This window comes from Ictalurus punctatus, chromosome 13 (genome assembly GCF_001660625.3).
Source record: "Ictalurus punctatus breed USDA103 chromosome 13, Coco_2.0, whole genome shotgun sequence".
NCBI classification, from domain to species: Eukaryota; Metazoa; Chordata; class Actinopteri; order Siluriformes; family Ictaluridae; genus Ictalurus; species Ictalurus punctatus.
This window is the reverse complement of record NC_030428.2, coordinates 16,543,379-16,570,000: the sequence shown is the minus strand read 5'-3', so window position 1 is coordinate 16,570,000 and position 26,622 is coordinate 16,543,379. Positions and strand designations below refer to the sequence as shown.

Genomic DNA, 26,622 nt, shown 5'->3' with positions numbered 1-26,622 from the left:
AACCAGAATCCATACACTACAGACATTTTAGATATGCCAATCAGCCTACCATGCATGTCTTTTGACTGGGGGAGGAAACCAGAGTACCTGGAGAAAACCCCACTGCACAGGGAGAACATGCAAACTCTGCACACACATGACTCCAGCAGGACTCGAACCCCAGAACCTGGAGGTGCGAGGCAGACATGCTAAGCACTAAGCCACCTGAGAACATACTAACCACTAAGCCACCGTGCACATTCATGAAACATTCATGAAACGTCAAATTGTACTGTAAGATGGGAAAGAACATAAATCTGTGCCATGGCTGAATTAGTAGACAGGACAAGAAGGTGCAATCGTACATTTATCTGTTTCTTTCAAATCCGTACTTCTCATGCATCCTGCAAATACCACATGAAATTCCACATTATTATTAAATGGAAGCATGAGTATATTGACTAACTCAAGTCGAGTGCTGTTTTAGATGTACAACACTTCCTGCTCAGAAGACAAAGAGATCAAGAACATGAAAGCAAGAGAGTGAAGCTCGACATTACACTCCAAAGGGGTTTTTCACTATGTGAGGAAACACGCTCTCTTTCATATATTTTAACAAGACTGAAGTCTCCCCAGTTGATGATGTAAAAAGTGGCAGTGCTGATGGAAACACAGCAGATGAGGCCTAGTATGCATTAAGTACTGTGAGCAGAACGCTGACACAAGCATGGCTTCTCAGGAAAATTCTTAGAGTTATATAAAGAGTCCATTCCTTCGCTGATCTACTCTCCTGCCTCTGCCTGCTGGAAAGCTTTTTTTTTCACCACAACCTCCTAAACTAATCACATAATGAGGTCATTTTTTGGATATTTTTTCATTATGCACAAATGAGAACTGCCAGCTTTTCTCACTGCACAAATGAAATACATCCACAGAGCAAGTATTCACTGCAAATATAGTGGTTCCAGTCATCTTTGAATTCCTGTCATTTAATAATAGTTTGTTCAAAGCAGGCAACACATCACACACATATCATGCCCAACTAGGCCGTAAGTAATTAGTAGGAAAAAGTAAGCAATTAGTATCATTAAAAATGAAGCAACCCCATCATTTCCTGCTACTTGTTCTCTGTGGAAATGAGCAGGAGACGAATCGGATTTTCTGTAATCACATACAGTAATAGCTTTCAGGAACTCTGAGTGAGTATTAAAAGCCCATCTCCTTTTAGAACCAAATATGATTTTCCCTCGGATATTCACCTCTACCCAGTGGAGCTTTCAGAAACATACATCTACTACAATTACAGGCTACAACTTTGCTTATTTCTCTTGAAATAAAGGCATTTCATTAGTTTTAATGCTATGTTGCCTTGAAATCTAAACAACCAGCAAGTTACACACTCACACTAGTGCAGACACTTCTCGTTACATGGATTGGAGAAGCTCGACTTTGCTGTTATGGAAAGTGCTGACCAGGCATCACCTGCAGGGGGAAAAAAAAGAGAAAAATTAGCTTTTGAGGTACAAGGTACTTCAGACACAGTACCTTGATTAACGGTTGTTGCTTTGTATGTTGTTTCATGCAATTAATTGCACTAAGATAAAAATGTCATGCATTGTAAAGGAAAAATGTGAATATCAATGCTTCATAGATTTAACAATACAATTTATTTTTCACATGGACATCTAGCCTAGAATCAAAATTTCATTCTTGCAGACTAAGTTTTAGAAATCAAGAGGCAACCTGGTTTATTCATTCTGTAAATTCATGTTTCACACTTCTTTTATGAAGAAATCAGTAGAACATCAAATGCCTATTGACTCCAAACTATTATTGATTCAATTCTTCCCTCTTCTACGATTTAGTGACAATTAAAAGAGAAAAAATTATTACATTTCAAAAGAAATGAAATCTTCAAGCACCATTAACTCAATAGCTGTACCTAATCACTGCTGCTGAATGCAGTGTGTCCTCCATCAACATCACAACCACTTCATTACAAACAAAATTACAACTCACACACTCCAGTGGCCACTGCTTAATGTGAATCAAGCTACAGGTCAAAAGAGGCATCTCAAAACATGTCAAGTGGGGGCAGCAATCATCCATATTGAGGTTTGATCCATATTCATGACCTTTATATCTGTAAGACCTTAAATAATGGTGGAGGATTTATGGGTGACGACTGGTCCCCGTTAAACATATTAATTTGCAGACATTTGCAATTCATTAATCCCACTTCCTACTCCGTGATGCCAGGTGTCATTATGTGTTGTGATGGTGGAGTAAGCTCTGGAGTGTGCAGTTCCAGCAGCTAACTGACTGACAGGCCTCTTAATGAGAACCGAGAGGCACGACGGCGTAGCCAGCGTCTGAAGAGTGCTCTTATTACAGTACGCCGGCTGAGTGTGTGAGCTGCCAGCCTGATCTCACTAGCCTGTGTGTACTGCCAGTCTGGAATCTAAATCAATCTGGTTTATTCTGCTGTGCATCAGGGAGCAGAATCACATTTTAGTTTATTTAAGAACTATATTATTTACTGTGTGGAAATTTAGCTCTGTACTTAAGCAAGAATTCATACATTTGTATCCATGAAAGGATTTTAAAACACCAAGTCAAAACAACTAAATCAGATTAAGAGCATTATTATGAGCAGGAATCTGACAGCACCCGCATATCCCATCATTGTGTATGGTGGGAATAAAAAAGAGCCTTTTTACATTTATTCATTTAGCAGACGCTTTTATCCAAAGCGACTTAAAAATGAGGGAATGCAAAGTAAACAAGCAAGTATTTGACGTGTGAAGTGTAAATATTTTATAGTTTATACAGTTGACCATTTCTCTGGCAGGCATCGATTTGGGGGCAAAATAAAATAATATTCCATATGGCTGAAGGATTATATTTGTAACCCCAGTGGTGAATCCTCAGCCAGTGGCAAGTCTCTGACTCAAATCCCAGTATTAACTGGTACAGTATTAGAGCTTCAAATAAACACGGTCTTACCTACTGTAGCTAACCAACTGCTCATGAAAGGCAACAGACCTCCATGTAGAGCCAATGTATGAGAAATGTGTGATAATTCTGTTCTTATTCTGTTGTTAATTCCTAACTTAAACTGCCAATGTATCTGATGCGTACATTTAAAAGAGCTCATTTATTCTGTCAACTGCTGCATTGCAGCTTTATTGTGGGTATTTAATACTATAAGTATTGCTATTATGCAATGTTGTGTTATTTTTCTAATAATATTAATTAGTTTAATAATATGCAGTTATTACCAACACATCAGGACTAAGCATGCTCTTAAATATTGAATGATCGACAAGTTAATATTCTTCATGCATCCACAGTTTCTCCATGCCATCAAACCAAATTATCCAGAGCTAAATAATCTTAACAGTGCTATACAAAGTACTGTGGCATGTTATTATCTTAGTCATTTTAATTAGTGCTATTTTTAAACAAGCAGATAGCAGATGGACAATTCCTTTATGGTTCAACATGAGTTCATTTACAGAACAAGAAAATAGGGCCTTTTTATCACCCAATATGTTGTTTCCATTGCCCCAAAACTATGTGAAGCCATGACAGACAGTATAATAAAACAGAGTCATGGACAAAGTCAGAGGGCTCTATGCTACAGTGAGCAGCCTTGTTTTCAGATTCAAGGTTCATGGCTTTTGATAAATACACGGTACAGGCAACTTAACACTTTTCCACTCTTCCTTCCATCTTAGAGTGAAGTCCTTCACAGCCCATTAAATCATCCACTTTAGTGAAGGTCAATCTGGAAGACACCGGGGGGAGTCATAAAGCTCACACCTCTTAGCATCTGGAGCGAGTCAGTGCAGCGGCACACAGCTCTGAACGGTTTATGCATTTCACTGTATTTCACCTTCATTTCATTTCATGCACAAATGCACATTTTGTTCTCTCCATTTCAAGCATAAAGAAACATTACCTTTATTTCCATTTAATGTGTAATTATTTCAGTGTGTAAAAATAAAAGCTTTCCAACCTGAGTGCTGTCAATAATTAGGAAAGATACAAATGACATTCAAATAGACACAGACACACACAAACACACTTACAGATCCAGGTTTATTAAGGCAGCATGAAAGCGGAGATTTCACTCAGGCACTCTGCCAAAGGCAAAGAAATGACCTTTATTTTCTCTGTTGTATGTGTAGGTACATCTGTGTTACGTTTTCTATTTGTTTTTTTTACATCCTTGTTTAACCTTATCACCTCTCCTTCTCTCACTTCATATCTATCTGCAGTTCACAATCAATGTGAATCTCAGAATCTCCATCCATCCACCGTTCTCTCTTTCTTTAGACAGAGCCCCCCATAATATTTTCACGCTTCGTAAATATGAGCAAAGAAGGCTGTGAAAAATTGTCTTAACCTCATATTTATACCCCTGTGAAAAAGGAAGTCATAATTGAACAATTTCCTGTTCCTAGTCACCCAGGTGTACTAAATAAAAAATATATATATATATCAATGGGAATATACTTCAAATATATTTTTCTCATATGTATTCACAGGGATGCCAATAATTATGGCACACCTATAATTATTTATTTATTTATTTATTTTTATTAACCCGTGTTGTGTTTGCAATAGTTTGATATCCATGAGAGCAGAGAATTTTTGTGAATTTTCTGAATAAAATAACAAAAGGTTAAACAACAAAGACAATTTTTCACAGCCTTCATTGCTGATATTTACCAAGGGTGCCAATATTAGTGGAGGACACTGTAGCTGATATTCTAAAACACATGCTTATCAGAAGCTCTCCTTTATAGTATAGACATTAGTTTCTTTATATTCCCTGCTTGATCTGACCAGCTACCAGAACCAGTTTGAAATTTATTTTCCAGTTTCATTTTTACTTCATTAAATCTTATCAGTAAAAACAACTTGTCTGTGCTGAGGTATTAGCTGCAAATTCAGATGCTGTTTCCTTTTAAACAGCACTCACCAGCTGGAAAGATGGTCTACCAGTTTGACCAGCTCGGCCTGTTTTTTGGCAAATGGATTTTTCAGCAAGGGTTTGACCACCAAAATATGCTTCATAAAAATTCCCTCTAGTGCCAGATACATTGTAGAGTGAATGGGGACGGATATTTGAAAAAGGCTGATTTCTATTATACTGTTAGAGACCCTTCATATGGGCTCAAGGCTATGTTCATCTGCATCACTCAAACACACACACACAAACACACACAACAGTCAGTCTGCAGTTCAGTGAAGGTACAACTAAAGAGTATCAATATAATCACAAAATCATATTGCTATTTTTTTTTCTAAAATGACACAATTAACATTTTTTAATTAACATAATTAACACTCAAAGACCTAAGGCCAAAATCTGTGAATTATTATTCAGACCATTTAGAGCCTTTAGTATAGTGTAGGAAACATACATCAGAATATAGTGCAAGGATGAGAGAAGATCATCCATGCTTTTGAAAACATTCATCTTCAGTAATCACTATACAGTATACTGGGGAGGTTTGCAGTGGAGCCAGAGCCAGTCTTTAAATGCCAACCCCAGGTTTTCCCTCCAAAACTAATGTTCACACCATGTCATTCTAAAACAACACCAAACCAAAGTTTCTGGTTGTCATGGATACATCAGACACACAGAGAGATATATACAGTATCTCACAAAAGTGAGTACACCCCTCACATTTTTGTAAATATTTGATTATATCTTTTCATGTGACAACACTGAAGAAATGACACTTTGCTACAATGTAAAGTAGTGAGTGTACAGCTTGTGTAACAGAGTACATTTGCTGTAACCTCAAAATAACTCAACACACAGCCATTAATGTCTAAACCGCTGGCAACAAAAGTGAGTACACCCCTAAGTGAAAATGTCCAAATTGGACCCAATTAGCCATTTTCCCTCCCTGGTGTCATGTGACTTGTTAGTGTTACAAGGTCTCAGGTGTGAATGGGGAGCAGGTGTGTTAAATTTGGTGTCATCACTCTCACACTCCCTCATACTGGTCACTGGAAGTTCAACATGGCACCTCATGGCAAAGAACTCTCTGAGGATCTGAATAAAAGAATTGTTGCTCTACATAAAGATGGCCTAGGCTATAAGAAGATTGCCAAGACCCTGACACTGGGCTGCAGCACGGTGACCAAGATCATACAGCGGTTTAACAGGACAAGTTCCAATCAGAACAGGCCTCGCCATGGTCGACCATGGAAGTTGAGTGCACGTGCTCAGCGTCATATCCAGAGGCTGTGTTTGGGAAATAGACGTATGAGTGCTGCCAGCATTGCTGCAGAGGTTGAAGGGGTGAGGGGTCAGCCTGTCAGTGCTCAGACCATACGCCGCACACTGCATCAAATTGGTCTGCATGGCTGTCGTCCTAGAAGGAAGCCTCTTCTAAAGATGATGCACAAGAAAGCCCGCAAACAGTTTGCTGAAGACAAGCAGACTAAGGACATGAATTACTGGAACCATGTCCTGTGGTCTGATGAGACCGAGATCAACTTATTTGGTTCAGATGGTGTCAAGCGTGTGTGGTGCCAACAAGGTGAGGAGTACAAAGACAAGTGTGTCTTGTCTACAGTCAAGCATGGTGGTAGGACTGTCATAGTCTGGTGCTAGATGAGTGCTGCCGGCACTGAGGAGCTACAGTTCATTGAGGGAACCATGAATGCCAACATGTACTGTGACATACTGAAGCAGACCATGATTAGTATGCAGTATTCCAGCATGATAACGACCCAAAACACCTCAAAGACGTTAAAAGATATAATCAAGTATTTACAAAAATGTGAGGGGTGTACTCACTTTTGTGAGATACTGTATGTGAGAGTTTATATGTTGCACTATTCTGTAGACACTATGAAATTGGACATGCTATCTTAGACAAAAATGATTCATAAGAGGAAGTTGGGTTGATTGACCATAAATGTGCATAGAGCAGCTTTGCCCTCCTTGGAGGCAAGCCAAAGTAAACTCCCCATTTTACTTCCCTGCTCAAAATCTCCAAATTCTCTCATTTAGCCTGAGGGGGAATCTAAATGCTGAATATCATGCTGACTGATTTACTAATTACAAGTAGGCCTTGTCACTTTAACTTCACCAGTCGACCATTAGTGACTCATTATGAAACAGTTTGCATCTAATGTGCAATCTGTCAACAAAGGGTTATAATAGAGTTCAGACTGTGTGAAAGTGCTGGCATTCCAGCTCTGACATGTCCTAGCATGTGTGCCCTGGGCCAAGCTACAACGGCAGGGAGATGTCTGTACATGCTGTAGCAATCAACCACTGTACATCTCTAAATAAATGCAAACTTCTGATTGCTATAAAGAAAAAAAGATGATTTAAGGGAAGCATTGTATATGTAAAAATGAGAGCGATAATGAGGTAGCAGATGTGTGAAGTAGATTCATGATAGGGGTTAGTGAGCTAGGAGAGTGAGATATGGAAGAGTGAGGAAAATTGAGTATTTTTCCCCACCAGGAAGCAACTAGATGATCCTATTGACTAGAGTCATATTACTTTTCTTTATGGGCACCAGGGAAAAGTAATTAAGCCAACAGCTGGTGGAAAGGAAACATGATTAGCGTGTGTGTCCAGAGTGGATTTGTTGTAACATGACTCAGCTATTTACAATCATAATTTATGGTTCCTTTAAATAATTACACATTTCTGCATGAGTAACTACAGAGTTTTATATAATAAATGTTTTATAAATCTGTAAATCTCAGCAGGAACTTTGATTTGAACCACACTAATAAAATTTGCTTGCAAGAAATACCTGTGAACATAACAGTCTCTGATGTACTTTGTTCATTTCCTCATGATATAAAAAGAGACCTCGGTAGCAGATCCTCAAAATATGAAATAAACCAAAATTCAACACACAACATGTTTTAAAGGTCACCACACAAATAAAATTGCATTGTATAAACATCTGAAACTGCTTCATAAAAGCATACTACCTAAATTGTCCAAATTGTACAGTCACATGATAGAAAAGCAACAATTCCAGAAGTATCTATTATATTCAAGCATTTTGTATTGCTTTTTGCATACTGTTTTCATTACACTTTAAACAAACATTCCCATGAATAGAATAAAAAATATTAAAAATATCCTTATCCTGATGCATAATAAATCCCAGGCCTCACACCACTACACTACCACACCCAGATCTCCAACAATGCAGGATCAGCACCACAGACAGCAACCAAACACAAAAGCACATGACAAAGAGGTCAGACAGCTCGACCTCACACAGCCAGAGCATGACTTCAGGTGGAAACCCATCAAGAGAAAGCAGAAAAGGCCTTCACACCCAGTGAGAGATTTGGAGACTGAATATGAGGTGCAAAATTAGTAAACTACACCTTATCCAGGGGAATTGATGTGCCATCCTGACTAGTACACACTAGAGCTCCACAAGGACAGGTGACAAATTAAAGGAAAATCAAGAAAGGAAAATCTGACTATGGTGTTGGGATCACCATGCACCATGGCATATGTTCTACAAGTCTAGAGCTATACTGAGGAATGAACATCTTATGAAGGTGATCAGTCAGAAGAGCTTTGTATTTATTTGCAGTCACCCATCCCTCTAATTGGACCCAAACCATGCCAGCAAAATGAACCCACAGCATGAGAGAGAGGGAGAGAGAGAGAGAGAGAGAGAGAGAGAGAGAGAGAGAGAGAGAGAGAGAGAGAGAGAGAGAGAGTTATTCTTTTAATTTGTCACATGCTGATTGGGTGGGAGGGTATATGGACAAGCATATTAGGTATATTAGGCCTTAAAAGAACAGGTTCTGAGACAAATTTCGGATGTTTCTTACTGTTTGATAAATATGATATATTTGTAGATACAGTAGGCTTAAACTAAATAAAATTTTTTAAACACATTCATTTGATACTTTCGGGACCTTTATATAGCGACTTTTTTGTTTCCCATAAACACACCTTATAAACCCTATCATTTCCACTGTAAAATACAAAGATACAACACTGCGAATGATTGTGTTTTGTGAAATATTACTAAATATTACCATGTTGTATTTATTTATTGTTAAGACCTAAATGAATAACAGTTCACAATCATGCAGAAATCCTGATGATTCCAAAGGTTTCACAAATTTCATTTCACAGCTATAAGTGAATAAAGTTGGGGGGAGCAGCTACAGCTTAAATTACACCATTTGCATTTTTATGGCAGGTGCAGATGCTCTGATGTTTATGTGAGCATACCAGGCAAAAATTAAGCCACAGCAAGTCAATGGTTAACAATGGAGCGGAGACTATCATCATATAGGTATAGGTATAGATATTCTGCCTCAATATTCAGACTGAGCTCTAACTTGGGAAAAAGATTTAGAGGTTGTTTTTTTTCCACTTCTCATAATTTGTGACTTCTAAATTTAGGAGAGGCATTCTCAGCTCACAAGGCTGATGTTTAACCTTATGATACATTTAATGTTCTGGATTCCTCTGCAAGGCATGTGGGGGAGGGGGGAATTCAAATAATAAATTAGATTCAGATTGTACTACTAAATAAATAAACACTCATATTAAACACCTGTCATTACTGTGTATTATTGTCATAATTACTTCTAGACTGGAGATACTAAAAATGTTTCAGCTTTCAGTAAATACATCTAATTTAATTGTGCATTAGTCATTGTGAACTGCAATCTCTGGCTCCACAATTTAACTGGCAAGTCAATGCCTGGCTTATGATACATGCTTGATGTTTGAGGTGGTATTCTGTTTGGCAGATATTGAGGATATTAATATAATCTTTGCAACTAAGACTATATAATACTTACTCAAGACATTTCCTTAGGGCCTCTTCAATGAGTCAGGCTGCTACTCAAGACTGAGTGCTTTTTAACAAGAATAGAACAACAGGCCTAGTAAGACTAGCATTGGGACCATTCAGTATTAAGCATCAAATCTGCTTGTGGTAATGGGAAATAGGTTATGAGCGCATACATCTGTGGTGTAAAATCCTGCAAAACTTCATCCAAAGACAAAACTAAAGAATGCAACAACACAAAAGGACTTAGTGAGTCATTAGAAATAACAAGTATATCGCTCAGATATAAATGAGAAGAGGAAGCACAAAAGGAGAATATGAGAGCAACCAGGCTTATGAGGGGATTGTTAGCAAAAAGCTTTCTATTGGCAGACGATGCTTTTAAGCCTCTGGTCTCACTGTGCTACACTATCATTAGCTAGAAAACAGCAGCCAGCATTCAAGCAAAACTGCCTTGCTCTCCAAAAAAAATACAGAGAACTTGCTTTGAGGTGGGAGTATAGATAAAAATCAGCTTCTGAATGCTTGCATCACCTATGCAAATATTTAAAGGAGACACTTGGCTTATAATAGATTTTAAATAGAGATCAACCGATATTGATTATTAATAACGGATCCCGATCCCAATTATTTGCATGTTTATATGTCCAATAACCGATATGCCGAACCAATATTTATTTATTGTTTTACTTCTTTTTTCGACGCAATGATAACAACACCACTGAACTGAACAAACGTTTTATTTAGAACAATTTTGTCAATTTCAATTCCTCCTTGCATACAAAACAAAACACAATAATGCTTATTTATGCACTAATAAATAGAGGGGTCTGAAAGAGTGCAAAAAAATTAAATAAAAAAAATAATAAAGTGCACTGTTACTAAAGTGTCTTTTTTTTTTAAAATAAAAGCTTTGATGAGGTAAACAGATTATGTGATTCTGTGAGTTTGTCTCTATTTCTTAGCAACAACCTGCTTAAACAGCATGTCAAGCAATTATGTAACACATCTAATTTGTGCATTAATGTGCTGTTATGTTAAATAAAGTTTATTAATTAAAGCAAATGTTGGTCCTGAGCACAATTTATCGGTGGATCCGATATTACAAAACCGATATCCGATTATGGAAAAATGCTTAAATATCAGGAAAAATATTTAAGCATTTATTGGTCAATCTCTAATTTTAAATTTCAGATTTTAAACTTTTTCTTGTGTTCAATTTCCCATACACCTTCTAAATGAATCATTTTTGTTTTAACACTCACAACAGCTTTGAGGGAGGACACAGGTTTATTGACACACTCTATCTTTGGAGACACAAGGAGTTAGTGTGTTGTGTGCTGACAATGAATCAACAGCAGTAGCAGGAACCACAACCACATGGTTGTGGAAGGAAGTTGTCGCTAACAGAGTGTTAAGCTTCCACTCTCTAGGTGGAATTGAAAAAATTTTTATTTTGTTTGAGCAGAAATTAAACGTCATGAAAAATTCTACCACATCCCCGTCGCTTGGATGAATTTGCACATATGAGATTAGGTTTGGATTTATTTCCCATGTACATAACAAAGAACTTCTGTACAAGCATCTGCTAAAGGCCATAAATGAAAAAGTAACTCTAAATGCAAACTACAAGTACAGCCCCAACAAAACATTGCACATGATGTGCTTAGTTATGTTCCATCACTTTTTCCAGTTATTTTCTCTACGCTTCCAGCTTAGTTGTGTACCTTGGAACAATCATCCAAATGTTTGGATACAAACATAGGAACAAACGTCCAAATACAATGCAAAGGTTTCCCTTAAGCTAGCTATGCCATCCAAAACAGAAGCACCAGGCTATTTGACTGGTTATTGGTTATGACCTCCAACTTTATATTGCAAGCCATCAATCTATTTTTGTACCAAAGAGTGCCTTGATTTAATATTGCAGAGCCTAAAGGGTTCACAAGTGCTGGATTCACCTTCAATTAATGTGAGGCCCCATTGACTGTGTTACAAAAAAGGAAAAAATTGTATGAAAAATCCTTGGAGGTACCAATCCACCTAAGAGCAGCTGACAGTAGTCTCCATACCTGGGAAATGCCCCCTATTTCAAGTAAACTGTCCTGAAGGCTTAAGCTCTTAAGTTAAAACATTTGGTATCAGACAGACATATCAATATAAGTACATGTAATTAAAGAGAATTAAAGTCCACCTAATATGGTTTTTAAACGTGTCTAATTTTGTTTTAGAGGTCTCATACAATAGTTTTACATACAATATGTACATGCAATGTAAATTATTCATACAATAATTTACATTGCAGCATCACCTTTTATGCCCTACTGTTATAAACGACTTAGTCAACGATCCGTTCATTCTAAACTCCTCCTTTCAGAGAGCCTACTCTGCTCTGATTTGGGAGATGTCCCAGTCTGTTGTGATTGGTCTACCGCTATCAGAAAGGAAACACCCACTACTATATCCGAGTTTACCAAATAAATAATGTCCGATAATGATGCATCGGAAGATCAACCCGAACCACCATCGCAAGCACGACGAAAACAGGACGTTTCGCAGTGGTAAGTTTATATGTAGTTTGACAATAATGTGAGTTAGCCAGTTAGCGGAGGCTAACAGCTGTTCACTGGCTGTACACGTATTCAACACAAAACCACACATTTGGAACACTATGTAGAAAATATCTACATAAATAATTAATCATACCTGCAGGTTGTGATCCAGATGTGCAAGATGGTCCAAATAAAGCGGATACGGTGCCATGTTTAATGAATAATCATTTGACTTTAGCTAGATTTGAGAAGCAATCATCAGTGAAATGACGGGAACACAAACAAAGGTCAGAGTTGAACTGCTGTGGTATCGTCTTAAAATGAATTCTGACCACTGACACGTTACATCTTCATCCTTTGGGAGTTCACACAAAGTGGTTTTGTTTTTGCAGCGCAGAAATCAACGTCTTCTAGACATGAACCTAACTCTTTCAGGACACAACCTCAACTGTAGTGTTTGAGGCCGGGTCAAAGTACACATTGTTCACGAGCAGCCATTGAAGACCAGAGGCGGGTATTTTGTTACCAAATTACATAAGTTAGTACAGGAAGTAAGCCTAGAATTACTAACGACTTGTTTCAGCTTTTCAGAATCTGTGCTTTCTTTTGGGAGTCAATAACTCCATTTGTCCAACACTTTTGATTTTTGAAACTTTGCAGACTTTTTACATTCACAAACAGCTATAGAATACACTACATGAAAGGCAATATCTGAAAAAGCAAAATTGGTGCACTTTAATTATATACAAGACAAGTGACAAATTAAAGGAAATACCAGTGGCTCTATTATGCTGTGGAGAACATTTTAATGGTATGGTTTGGGTTCACATATCCCCATAGAGGGAAGTGTCACTGCAAATCAATCCAAAGTTTTTCTGACTGATCCTTAAATAAGCTGAACATTTAAAGATAATGTGGGATTGGAGTGATGTGATAGACAGCATTCTCCACTAGGGATGTCACGAGAAGAAGAAGAAGAACGCCTACAAGCACACGGGAAAAACTACAAAAAATTAGCTTAGCTATAAGTTTAGGTCCGCCCCGACTCGTTGAGAGGAAAAGAGAGGAAAAGACAGGAAAGCTAGTATCGGTTTCCAGTGTGCAACCGATGCTATCGTTCATTTCAAACAAAGCGAGGAAACACCTGGAATTTGGAGAAGCACCTGAAAGACGGTCCTATATTATGTTTGTTTGAGGCAGCTGGCATTGTAACCGTGAAACCAGCTAACGTTATGCTCCATGTAATGTTTGCGATAGCCAGTTATTTGTTAACGACACTAATGCATTACAGTATTATAAACTACCTCCTAATGGGCCCCCATGCATCGCCATTCAGCCCGTGTCCTGTCAGCTAAATGTAGCCTAATATCACTAATAATTATTCAAATGTTCATGCTTTTTAAATTGTTTTGGTCTGCCACCATAACTAATGCTTGCATTCAGAGTATAAGGGGTGTGTGCGTGCGCGCGTCGGTGTGTATGCGTGTGTGTGTGCGCCCGCGTTTTGGAGTGCACGTCCACTAATTATCAGGCGGTGTTCGATAACTCCAATACCCCCCCCCCCCCTTCTCTCTCTCTTTCCTCCAGGAGAGTTTTTTTATTTTTATTTTTTTCATTTTATTTTTATACCACACCGTGGTCTCGACTTTGGTATCGAGTATCGTGTACTTTTGGTGGTATCGGTACCGACTACTAGATTTTTGTTATCGTGACATCCCTACTCTCCACCAACATCAAAACACCAACTGAGGGAATATCTTTTGGAAAAAACTTCAACCCTCTACTTCAGTTCCAAGGTGTTGAAGCTTTGCATTGAATTTTTTCAATACAAAATTAGTCTCAAACATCTAAAAAAAGAAAGAAAAAAAAAGGGGTGTTTTAAACCACATCTACACTAAAAAGTGCTCTATAACGATAGGTTTAATGCAAGCAGAACAGAGCTGGAGGTTTAACAAAGTTCAATGCTCCCTAGCTGAAAGAGAAAAATGCTCAGCCCCATGCACATCACAACAGCGTCCATCAGGTTTTAATCAGCTTCATCACAGTGACCCAATGGAACTGTGCCATAGAAAACCGGCTGTTGGATGACCTCCTGTAACCCAGGCTTTGGGTTGGAGTTGGCAAGTGATCCTTCCCGTCATAGACAACAGCTCCTGCTTGTTAAGGGGTTATTACTACTGCATGGAATAGTGCCCGGATTAAAGACGGAAGATGTAAATCTGTGTCAAAATGCCAAGCCAAAAGTAAATGAATAAGTAATATGTAAATTCATACGATATAAATGTTCATCACATATAAACAAATGTGTCTGATGGTGTTTCAATATGAAGGGTTGATGCATATTGGACGAAATAATCAAGGTAAGTAAAACATTCCCAGGGTTAACATCACCTGAGAGGAGGATTGGGGACCAGTGGTGTGCATGTGGAGAGTGCCAGACAATTCCTTCAGACATGCATTTGTTTTTAAGAGTGGAACTTTATTCTACTGGATGTTTTAAATGTTGGCAGTAAAGGACTGACAACCATCCCAAAAGCAAAAAACAAAACACAGTGCCTTGTTTCTGAATGGTTCCAAGTATTTTCCTCCAACAAAATCCTCCAGGCTGTTTTGTTTGAAAGTTCTCTAGGGTGAAATGGTTAGTGAAAATATGCAAGTCAAATGCCCACATGTTGTGTTTAAGTATTTCTGTAAAAATGCTAGCCATAAAAACAATCTCTACAGATCAGTGTATGGGAGTTGAAAATTTGCAAACCATCCCTTTATTTTTATTTAAAGATAAATAAACATACATTGGGACAGCACAATGTATTACCATTTTTGGACTGCTTACCATATGTACAGGTACTAGTTCTCCACGTGAGATGGAATTAGCCCCTTAAAGTCCCAGCTTATTTTTCAGTTTTTTATCACTCAGTTATTTGTCCTATTATTCAGCTGATTTATCAAAAAGGATATAAATACTATACATTATTCAGGAAGTATAGTGAAACTTTCAGCCAGGCCCAGGCCCAGAATTAAGGCATACACTTGGGAGTTAGGAGGAAATCCAATACGAACGATAGATCGATAGCTCGACAGATAGTTTGCTGTGAAAAAGTGTTTGATTTCTTCTGTTTTTGTGTATATCTCCTACTAAATAGTTTTAGATCTTCAAATGAAATACAACATGTTTTATCTTAGATTTTGTTTTAATTTCTGAAACAATTTAGCATGAGATATACACAAAAACAAAATAAATCAAATACTTTTTCATGGCTAGATAGATTCCTTGGATTCTACCAAACAAAAAAGCCTCAAGAACCATTTAGCTCTGCCCGTTCTAATTTATGATAACCAGCACAATATGTAAAAACTCTTTTTGCAAACGAGTCCTAGGATTTTTGGTTTAACTTCATAAATTTGGTGCCAAACTACTCAGCAGAGTGTGGACCTCAATACTGAAAAGAAATATGTTGATATTTGTAAAAATAATAATAATAATAATAATAATAATAATAATAATAATAACAATAATAATAATAATGTGGCTGTCACATCAATCAGTTCTTATGAGGTGGAGCCTAATTTACTCAAACAGATTTAACATATGATTAATTACATGCATTTCCATAAAACCTGAAAAGGTATATACAGAAACTGTTCTGAGGTCATATGCAAAATTTGGGGTGTGGTCATACATAGGGGGCAGGGCTGGGCTAAGTTTAAAGGCTAAGTGGTACACTGGAACCCCCATTTTGTCTGTGAGATTAAAATTTAGGACTAAAAAAAAGTTTTTATAATTACACAATATTGAATTTGCCAACGGTCCTCCCTACAGCTAGCTGAATGTGTCTGGACCATTAATAGTGGAGGGATCCCAGGAGACATGCAGGCCCATGGAAGCCCCCAGAGGCACAGTATTCACTGTGCGAATTAGACCACAGATAGAAAGATTTGGAAACCCACTGGGCTGTAATGCAGCTGCAGCTACAACAATCCAGACAGTAAGTCATTGTGACCATGGTGCTATGGCAATTGAAAAGAAAAAAGCAGGACTATGAAAGGAACTTTTTAAGTTGAAAGGAAAGTTTTTAAAACAAACCCACATTTCACTGGTCTATATCAATTCCTTTTCCCTGGCCACAATTTCGATCTGGCTTTCAGCAAGCTGTTATTCTACTTTCTAATTCTACCACCTGCTTCCCATTCAAAGCAAATATTCTACATAATCTGACTGCAACAAAACCTCTGGCAAAACCCAGGTCTCATAAGGCAGTATGAGAGAGAAATCTCATTGTGAATGCAGCAAGATACAAAAGAAAAGTATCCCATTACACACTCATATGCCTGGGAATGAGCAAGAGGCTCAAGAGCCAATCCTGTATTTGTTCAAAAGAAAAGTGGAACAAAGAAGCCTTTTTCAGTCTCAAATGTTATAAAGAGAAGCTGTGGTGTGACTCAAAAGACACACCTTACTGTTCTTCTAGTGTAAACCTCCGCACAATAGAAAATATATTACTCTCACTAGGCCCTAATCCATATAGAAGGTGCATAGGTGGTTGTTTTAAACAACAGTTTGAAATAATAGCCTCAATGCCAAAAATGTACCTACAGATTAAAGACTTTATGTACAATATTCAATATGTAATATATGTACAAATCTGCATATCATAGCCCTTTATAATTAATGACTACTGCTCATTAAGACAGAACCATTAACCATCCATTCAAGCTCTACAAGCCAAGTACAATCTCATTTGTTCACATATGTAAGTTCATCGATATGGGCTGTACAATAGTTAGCTGAGCTATCTAGAGATGACAGGATATCACTTTTTCTCCTATACCGATAGTGATATCCAATATTTTTTTTTTTATAAAAGGAGTGCTTTTTAATTCAAGGGTTTACTTAAGATCAAAGATGAAGTTATCAAATTGCCATACTCAAAAACACAAACACTCAACCACCTTGAAAGAGGAACTACACAGCTATCTACCACGGCTTACACAAAAGTGCAACTCTTTTTTAGTCAAATAACTTTTAGCTAAACAACAAACAAATTTGCACAAAATAAGACAATAAAAGATTAAGAGACCTGTTAAAACATAAGAACTGTAATTCCTGTAAAATACAGCTAAATAGCTAGCTACCCTCTGTTGATTTGGAACTAAACCTTCTCTTATTACGTTGTGATGTACTTAATGTCACTTTACATTATGTTGTGTTGCAAGAAAATACTTCATGCTTGATTTATTATCAAATCAGATGAGATTGCTTCTTTTTTCCTCCAATATACAATCAAGTAAATATCTACCCAACACTGGATATCAGTCCTATGTCATTTCTAGAGCTACCTGAAATGAAATGTGTATCCTGAACTCAAATTTCAGTGCTAGAGCACTATGATAAATGCAAACTGTGTTCAGCTTTGGTTAAGAGAATAACATGTGGCTAACATAGGATTTACTGTTCACTTGTAACGGGAATTAGCATATCTTAAAGCTAAAAGTTATTTGACTATTATTATTCACTGTTTGTTTTCCAGATTTCAGTGAAAGTACTCAAGTATAATACATTTGATTTCTATTGTTATTGAGTGTACCAACTCAAAACATTGTACAAGAAAAGGTCATCCCTGGGAAATTTGAAATACAGTATATGAAATCAAAGAATCCAAACAGTACTTTCAACCATAAAAAAAGACTAAAGCAGGCTACCAGAAATGCATGCATAATTTGGTTTAGTCCAAAGCGTGATATGATATGGTTCGATCCAAAGCCTAAAGCTAATGCTAAATACAGTTTGATGTTCAAGGCTAATGAATGTTTGAGCCAGTGCCACACTTAATGCTAATTAACTGACAAGAGAGAATTTGACCTATATTTAAGGTGGGGAAAAAATGTTTCTTCATATGGAAGTCATCCATTACTCTCTGAATTATGAAGTTAAAAAAATGCTATTTCATACATTTTAATGTGCAGTCTTTTCAGGCCATTATCTAAAATCTCACAAGATTAACAGGCAGGAGATAAGCAGGTTAGTCCTTTTATACATGTCAGTGCTGCATGTAAAACAAGACAGGGAACTCATTCAGATTTTTTTTTCTTATAAATTAAAAATTAATATTCAGAAATTTTAAATGACAGATGCTCTCGGTCTGTAATCAAAACATATGTCTAGCAATGCTTGAGTTCATTATGAACCTTGGTGAGGGTGCACCTCTGTGCATGTGTGCGTGTGTGTGTGTGTGTGTGTGTGTGTGTGTGTGTGTGTAATACTGAAACTGTGAGTCTTCGAAACCTGATTAGCAAGCTTGGATGAACAATTGATTAGATAAAAGCCCATGCCGAGGAGAGAAAGGCAGGTTTAGTCAATTCTCCAGTGACATGGAGGCTTTGAACTAAAAGAAAAATTGTTATTCAAAGTAACTAATTTGAGTGGGAAAGCAATCTTTACATCATTCTGTATCAGTCCTTACCAGGCAAATCAAAGAGAATTAGAGAATGAGAGCATCAAACTTCAAATTTTCCATAAGTGCCTTACTGTAATAATTTAAATACAAGAACAATCAGAGGACAAGTTTGTGAGCCATACGCACAATCTAACATAATTCTCTGGCTTATCTAAGCTTCATGGTATCAAAAACCTCCAAGACATGTCTAAATATGTAATTTCATTTTAAGAAGCCTGAATTCCTTAAACCAATAAATCTCCAGGTTTAGCCAAACCATGCCTGACTTTCATGGTGCTTGAAATAGAAACATGCTAAGAGCTGGATGAAACGAGAGGGCAAAACCAATAGGAGAGTAAGAGCATGTCAGAAGGAAAAACAGCACCACATTTTCCATTTTCCTCTACAAGTGAGAAAGCACATGAATTATGGATGTGCGCTAGCCAACAGCGTGAGAATTTGATCCCTGACCAGACAGCTCTTGGCTCCCTGTGGAGCTGCCCCCCTGCTGCTTCCTTTTCACATTGCCATCCATTCGACACAACGCACTCAACGCTTAGCTCTTCAAAACAGATCACCTTCTTGTCTTCATAGGAATAGCGATTCAGCTCAAATAGGGTTACTGCTTTGTCCTTAAACGAAAATATGCTTTTAACTGTTCCTCCTGGTGCTATTTTTCAACTGTTACCTCAACCTCCATGAAGGTGGTGATGCATGGTACGATGTTGGATCCATAAGGCTGATACCGGAGACTCAATAAACGCTACATGCAAGGTCCCCTGGGACATACAGTAAATTAATTAAGGCCACCTTGATAGTGGACTTGATATACAAGTGAAACACGGGCTTATATTTTACTAGAGTGAGACACACACACACACAAAACAAACCTTTAACTTAGACCTGCTTTAAAGTGAATGTTAATCATCATGAAAACAGTAACCTGGTAACTAATGAAAGTGAAGGGTGAAGATAAATTAAGCTGAAAGCACTGAACGTGGTAGGAGGGGACATATATATATATATATATATATATATATATATATATATATATATATATATATATATATATATATATATAATTATTGTTTTTTAAAGTAAAAGAACAAAGAAGAACATTGTCAAACCTTTCCTAAAACACAAATTCACAAATATGTAAAATAATGCATTATAAAATCTTGGTAGCTGCATATCAAGTAGATTAAAACCCCAGCAGAAAAGCTTTATGGACAATGGGGGAGAGTCAGCATAATTTAAACGAAATTTTAAATTAGCTTTGAAATTTAGTATAACATAAATTAATTTACATAATTTACTAAATGAAGCTCATAATTTTGATTATGGCATCATCATAGATCAAGGTGGTTCATACAACTTGTTAATGCATTCACACAAAAACTATGACCTTCAATACAGTAAATTACCTTGAGCACAAACAAGTGTGTTCATTATCTATTCCTGCTGTTTTACTAATATAACACTTCACTACCATCAAAGGCCTTAAAAACAACAACGAAGAAAAAAATTAACGTAATAAATATTCCTACAGCCACCTGACATACACTGATGCATCACATGTTTCTAGAAACAACCCACTGGTCTGGCAGAACAAACTTCAGCCACAGTGTTCAATGCTTAGTTTACAAATCCTGGTATAGCAGTGGTATCTTAACTTACATAAACTACTTAAACAAAGATTAAAGACTGAGTTTAACAAGTTAACTGACAAACCTAAAGATGAACTTCCAAACATAAGCAACATGAAATGTATGCTGCATGTTCTTGTCATTTATATGTGAGCTTTAGACATCCCGCTTAATACTTATCAAATTAACAGAGGACAAATGATAAGGCATTGTATTTGCGCAATGCAAATTAACCCAGTTAGTTCTAGTTTGCTGATGAGGGTTTTCATGAGATGGATCACAGCCTTAAGAATGGTGCACAGAGGCACTGCTTTTTAATTATCCCACTTATCAAGAGCATCAATATAGGACTCAATGAGCAGCTTTCATCTGCACGTCTCTGCCCTGCGCTCGCTGGAGTTTGGAATCAAACCGTTTATTAATGGTCTCATCTAAAAATGTGCAAAAGGTCTTTTATTCCTCTCTCCTTCAATAGGCATTGACTATAATTATTGAGTTGGTGCAAAAAAATGTTCCAAGAAGCTTCTCAATTACATTCCAACCACAACATAATCCACTCAATGGCTGCAGTACTTTTGTTCAAAACTGGACATTTTATTCACAGTGGACAGCTGAGAGTTCACACTCCTGACCAGACACTTCATGGGAAAGATATCACGAACTATACATTATTCTCCCATGTCATACAACTAAACAGTGAACACAAGACGTTCGATAATATATTAATATTACACAAATTACAGCTAATTATCATAACATTCTGCACATCTGCACATCTGCACAGCTTGCTGGAACACATACATTAAAACATCGCATAGAATAATACATTGAGCATGCCAGTTAGCATGCACATTTAAAAAGCTATAATTAGTAGGAGGAATGGATGTAGTCCAGATAAAACACATGTGTGCTATCTCCTGACACGTGTATACAGGAGCATTAAAATAGAGGGAAAAGTTTAGGCTCAGATGAATTCACATGAAGTGAATTGCAAAACAAAGTGCATAAAAATAAGTATATTTTAAGTGTGTGACCTTGAGAGGAAACACTAAATATTAAATAGTTATTGTGTCCATCCATCCATCCATCCATCTTCTACACCACTTTATCCTTTCCAGGGTCGCGGGGGAACCTGGAGCCTATCCCAGGGAGTATCGGGCACAAGGCAGGGTACACCCTGGACACAGTGTCAATCCATCGCAGGGCACAATCACATACACACTGCGTCCCTAAAAATTAAATAAATAAACAGCAGTCCATGGATGGAGCTGGTGTTCACTCTCTGGGTGAATTGTGTCAATAATTAAATCACATCTAATGCAATTACAGCGCGGCAGGTGCACGTCCAATAATAGCCTTATAACAAGGCAGAGAAACATCAGGAGGAGTTTTTATTTGCTCTTGTTACATCATAATACCAAAGACACAGCTCTGCTTAGTTTGCAGCAAGATTTTCCTGAACGCGAAACTTTCTATAATAGGAATCATTCTTCCTTAGTAATAAAGACCGGAACCCTGCCAATGTGGTCCCAATCAAGTCCATCAGCTATGATGAACATCATGTATCACGGAGCTCAGGTTTGTTTGAGCTTCAGCTCGAGTTCTCACTCTGCATCGCTCCGACGCGCCACATCGCAGCCGAGTGAAGCCCAGCAGCGGCGCGACCACAGCGGCGCGACCACAGCGGCACTCCGGCTAACGAACAAGCGCACAATTTACTCACCGGTCTCCGGTGCACTCGTGTTTACTCACCGCTTCATCGCCCGCGATCCCCGCAGACAAAGCGATGCGGGCTCACTTTACAACAGCAACTTTCCTTCGGCGCTTGAACGCATCCTGCTCCGCTCCGCCATGTTCACTCCAGCCGACACACACACACACACACACATACACACACACACACACACACACACACACAGCAAAGAGGGTGCTGTTGCGGGGAGGGCTCAGCTCCCTACAAAGCTCCAACTTCAAAACACACACACACACACACACACACACACACGGCACGGGCGTCCTGATTCCTCTTGTTGTTTAACTCAGCTACACTGTGTTTTACACTCACCTATATTGAATATGATAGTTGTTATTAGGTTCATTAACCATGTGTGTGCTGTTGGTATACAGTTACTGACTGTAGCTCATCTGTTGCTGTGCACAATTTGTCAACCACCCTACTTCCTCCATCAGTGGAAAATAAACACCACAAGGCCCCCACTGATCAGACACTATTTCCGTGACACTAACACCGATTGAGCATTGCTGGCTTTGTGTACAGTTGTTAGAAACATCTACCCAGGTAGTAAACTGGCATTGGATTAGTGTCAACCGTTCAGTTGAGGCAGCGTTGGGCGAACAGACAAAAAATACCCCTAGGGCCAGCAAACTTTCAGCAACCTTTAAGTCCACCTTGCCAGTGTTGTTCCTTTGTCACATTGGGAACTTTGTATGGAGAGGGCCAACATAGCCAGCCAAAATAGATATTGGGTCAACATCAGTCTAGCACCTTGTTACTTTGTTAGTGTACCTTTCATGCACAGTTTGTGTTAGCTGTCCTCTAGCCCAGGGGTTCCCAAACTTTTCCAGGGCAAGACCACCCAAATGGCATTAAAATTTAACTGAGGCCCCCCTTTTGCAATATGTCTTTAAAACACATAAAAAATACATACTTCTGAATGTATCCCCCCATTTTTTTATTAATAATTACATCTTACATATTTACATTACATTACATTAGCAATTGATTGTGTGTGTGGTGGTCTGAGAGTGAGAATTTATTTTTCACACCAAATTGTTGAGGCCCCCCGGGCGCCCCCTGGCGGCCCCCACTTTGAAAACCACTGCTCTAGCCCTTTATTAGTGTCAGTCACTGACTACAGCACCGTTGTTGCCTGGATAGTTCTAGTTAGTGGAATATTTACAGTCAGCAGTGTCACTGCTTAAAAATCCCAGCTACTCTGCTGCATCCGATACACTCATACAATCAACTTTTCATTTTTTTTATTTGTAAAAAAAAAAGTGACTTCATCTTTACTTTATGAGTATGCCAGATATTTCTCTCTAAATGGTGAGATGCTCCACTGTAAGTTTGAACAAGTGGAAGAGGTAGTGGTGGAGGTTAAGGAGAAGGAGACTCCACCTCCTCAACCTCCTCCTCCTTCTCCTCCATTTCCTCCAATTGTTCAAACCCATAGTGGAGTGGCTCATACTTTAGAGTCACTTTAAAGAGGTATGCACTCTGCTTCAGATCACTTCTTTGACTTCACCAGCTTCGTGGAGGAGATCGAGAAGGAGGCATTTTTAATGCTCCTTACCTTAGCTACGCCTCTGAATAGGAGCATGATTTTTTTTTTTTAATACTTAAACAATGAAGGAAGAATGAAAGTCTTGGTTGAAAATATATTTTCATATACATATACATCATCCAAACAAACATTTGTTTGTAATAATTGTTTATATTTTAAAGCACAATGCCACCATGATGTAGATAACAAGAAAGACATAGACCTCTGAGACACACTGTTCAGTCAAATGTAAAATCACAGCGGTACCAAAGTCATTATCTCATATCCCATTTGGCATATGATAGGGCATATGACTGTCCTGATAAAGGTTGTAATACAGTCCAACAACTGAATTTAGAATTTGTGTTGCAATAAAACTTTTTGGTGGGGAGTAATTGAATTGAAAGATAAATATTAAATAAAGTGTTAGTATATGTTATTTTACTAGAGAGGAAAATAGAACAAAAATTGGAGAAAGACCACAGGATCTTTTTTTGGACCCCATCCAGCTCAAAGTTCAATGTGTTGTGCATACACTTCAATGCTTCGCACATACTTTTATGTCCATCATGGTTGTAAAAAGTGATTTTTTGAGTTATCGTAGTCTTCCTGTATGAACCAGTCTGCCCATTCTCTTCTAATCTCTGTCATCAATAGGGTATTTTTCCCTGCAGAACTGGCACTCACTTTTTGTTTTTTGATTTTATGCATGGTTCTGTATAAGCTCTAGAGAGTGTTGTGCATGAAAATCCGAGGAGATCTTCTGAAGCACATTTTCTCAAATATATGTGTCACTACCATCTGTCATGGTCCTACCATCTGTCAAAGGGGTGCTGAACTGCACTTCCCATCAGCCCCAGCATGTCACATGGCCTAACCACTGTCACCTGTGTCTCATTTCATGCTGATTAGCCCTTCTATATAAGTTCTAGTTTGTCAGCACCTCAATGGCAAGCATTCATTGTTGTGTTTGTGGGTTGCTGTGTGTACTATAGACCCATTCATAGTCTGCATCCTAACCCTCATCTTAAACAGTTATAATATAATCATGAGTTTATAGCGCCCTCTTTCTCTTAGGTTGTTTACTGACAGGTACAATAGACTATAACACCTTGTGCTTTGGTGTGTTCAAGATTTATTGGGAAAAATCGTTTGTAATTTTAAATCTTACATCTTCTCATGTACCACGTGGTGGGATATTTCTGTGTTGGAACTGTATTTAACCTCACGTGTGCTGCATCTGCATTTACCTTTTGCATACAATGATGTCACTCACTGAAAGATTTTGAGTGACAGAGGGAAGGGAAAAACCTGAGAATAAAAAAAACATGTAGTAGTTGTAATTCTGAATGAGGCAGCACATACGCATGGTAGCTATTGTCGGTGAGTTTGAGGGTCCTGTTTCTAATAAAGGATCTTGATGTTTCATCTAGGGTATATATCCCCTGCCCCCCCTGTCTATGGATCCACTGCAACTCTGAACAGCATTTGCATTTGCTGAAGAGGAATGAATGAAAATCTGAATAAAATAAGGTTGATATCGTTGATGTACAAATAGTTATATAGCTATACCATTAAGGTACCTTATTTTAGGTCTTATATGTTGCAGATGTTCTTGCAGACTGTCCTTGCAGTGTCAGGATGGCCGAGCGGTCTAAGGCACCTTCAAAGTGACTAAGGCTGTGATAAGCTCCATTGGCACTGTTAATGCATGCTCCATGCTACTGGCTCCATATGGCATTGGGCAGCTGCAGGGTTGTCAGCCAGGTACCACCTCTCAATACTGTTTCACTCCTTTAAGCCTGGAACATCTCTTGGTGGCAGGGACATCTCCCTGCTACCCCCTGCAACTAGACCTTTGGTTAGATGTTTCTTCCCCAACACTTCTCCTTTGTCCTCACCCAGCACCAAAAGTTGCTTTTCTTGGCCTCTTCACCCAGGTCTTTCAGGGCCTTCCACTGGTTTGCTCCAGTTGCTCCCATATCCCTCAGGAGGCAAACAGTTGATGTTCCAATAAAGCCATGGCATCCTACCTCTACTGGGTAGATGATGGTTCTCCAGCCTGCCTCCTTACACTCAGCAACAAGATCTGAGCACTTCAGCCTCTTCCTCTCAAAGGCAGCTTCTATTCCTTCCTTCCATGTCCCAAATCCTGGAGGTGTGAGGCAAATGTACTAACCGCTATGCCGTGGTGCCCCCTTAGCCCTGGTCCAATATTGGAATAATGTAGGCTCTTGCACAAAGATCTTGAGGACAAAGTAAAGTCAGGGTTCTTGCTGCATAATATTGACTTCCTTTATGCTCATTGGCTCGTACCAGGAATTGTCCATCTCTCAGTATAAACAACCTTATTGAGAGTAAATCAGATACCAAGAAACCGGTTTGTGGATATCTCCTTTCCACCAGAATGTAGACATACATTTACAGCGTACAGTGAAATTCCAGTGGTACAACTAAAGGTCTATATAATTGGCTTGTTGGTCTAGGGGTATGATTCTTGCAGTGGGTGTGAGAGGTCCTGGGTTCAAATCCCAGATAAGCCCATTTTTTTTTACAGTGAATAGTTTGGGTGGAAAAGACTAATGGAACCCTGACCTGCGGGCGACTTGATTCAAGGTCCAAAGGTCCAAAAAGGTTCAAATCCCATATGAGCCCTTGTTTTTCTGTGAACTTGACCTTCTGTAACCGAGGGCCATTTTACTCCAGTCACCACCATCAAGCTTCCCTTCACTGTTAGTCGGATGCTATCTTGTGACATCAACAGTCAGGGAATTCAGGGAATGCACCTTCCAGGAGAAATTATTTTCAACCCTGGTCCTATATAGAAAAAATCTTGCACACAGATAATGAGGAGAAAGTAAAGTCAGAGTTCCTGCTGCTTAATATTGACTTCCTTT

The 26,622-nt window shown here is 38.3% G+C and overlaps 1 protein-coding gene across 1 annotated transcript in view; it reads right to left on the bottom strand.

The window, feature by feature from the left end:
* ndst2b (N-deacetylase/N-sulfotransferase (heparan glucosaminyl) 2b) overlaps positions 1 to 22,442 on the bottom strand; it is a 63,423-nt gene extending 40,981 nt beyond the window's left edge. Inside the window, exons 1-2 of the mRNA XM_017483405.3 lie at positions 22,194 to 22,442; positions 1,384 to 1,461 (exon numbers count right to left, since the gene is read on the bottom strand). The gene's annotated coding sequence lies outside the window, so the exon portion shown is untranslated. The remainder of the gene's footprint in view (positions 1 to 1,383; positions 1,462 to 22,193) is intronic.
* Between the last annotated feature and the right edge of the window lie 4,180 nt (positions 22,443 to 26,622).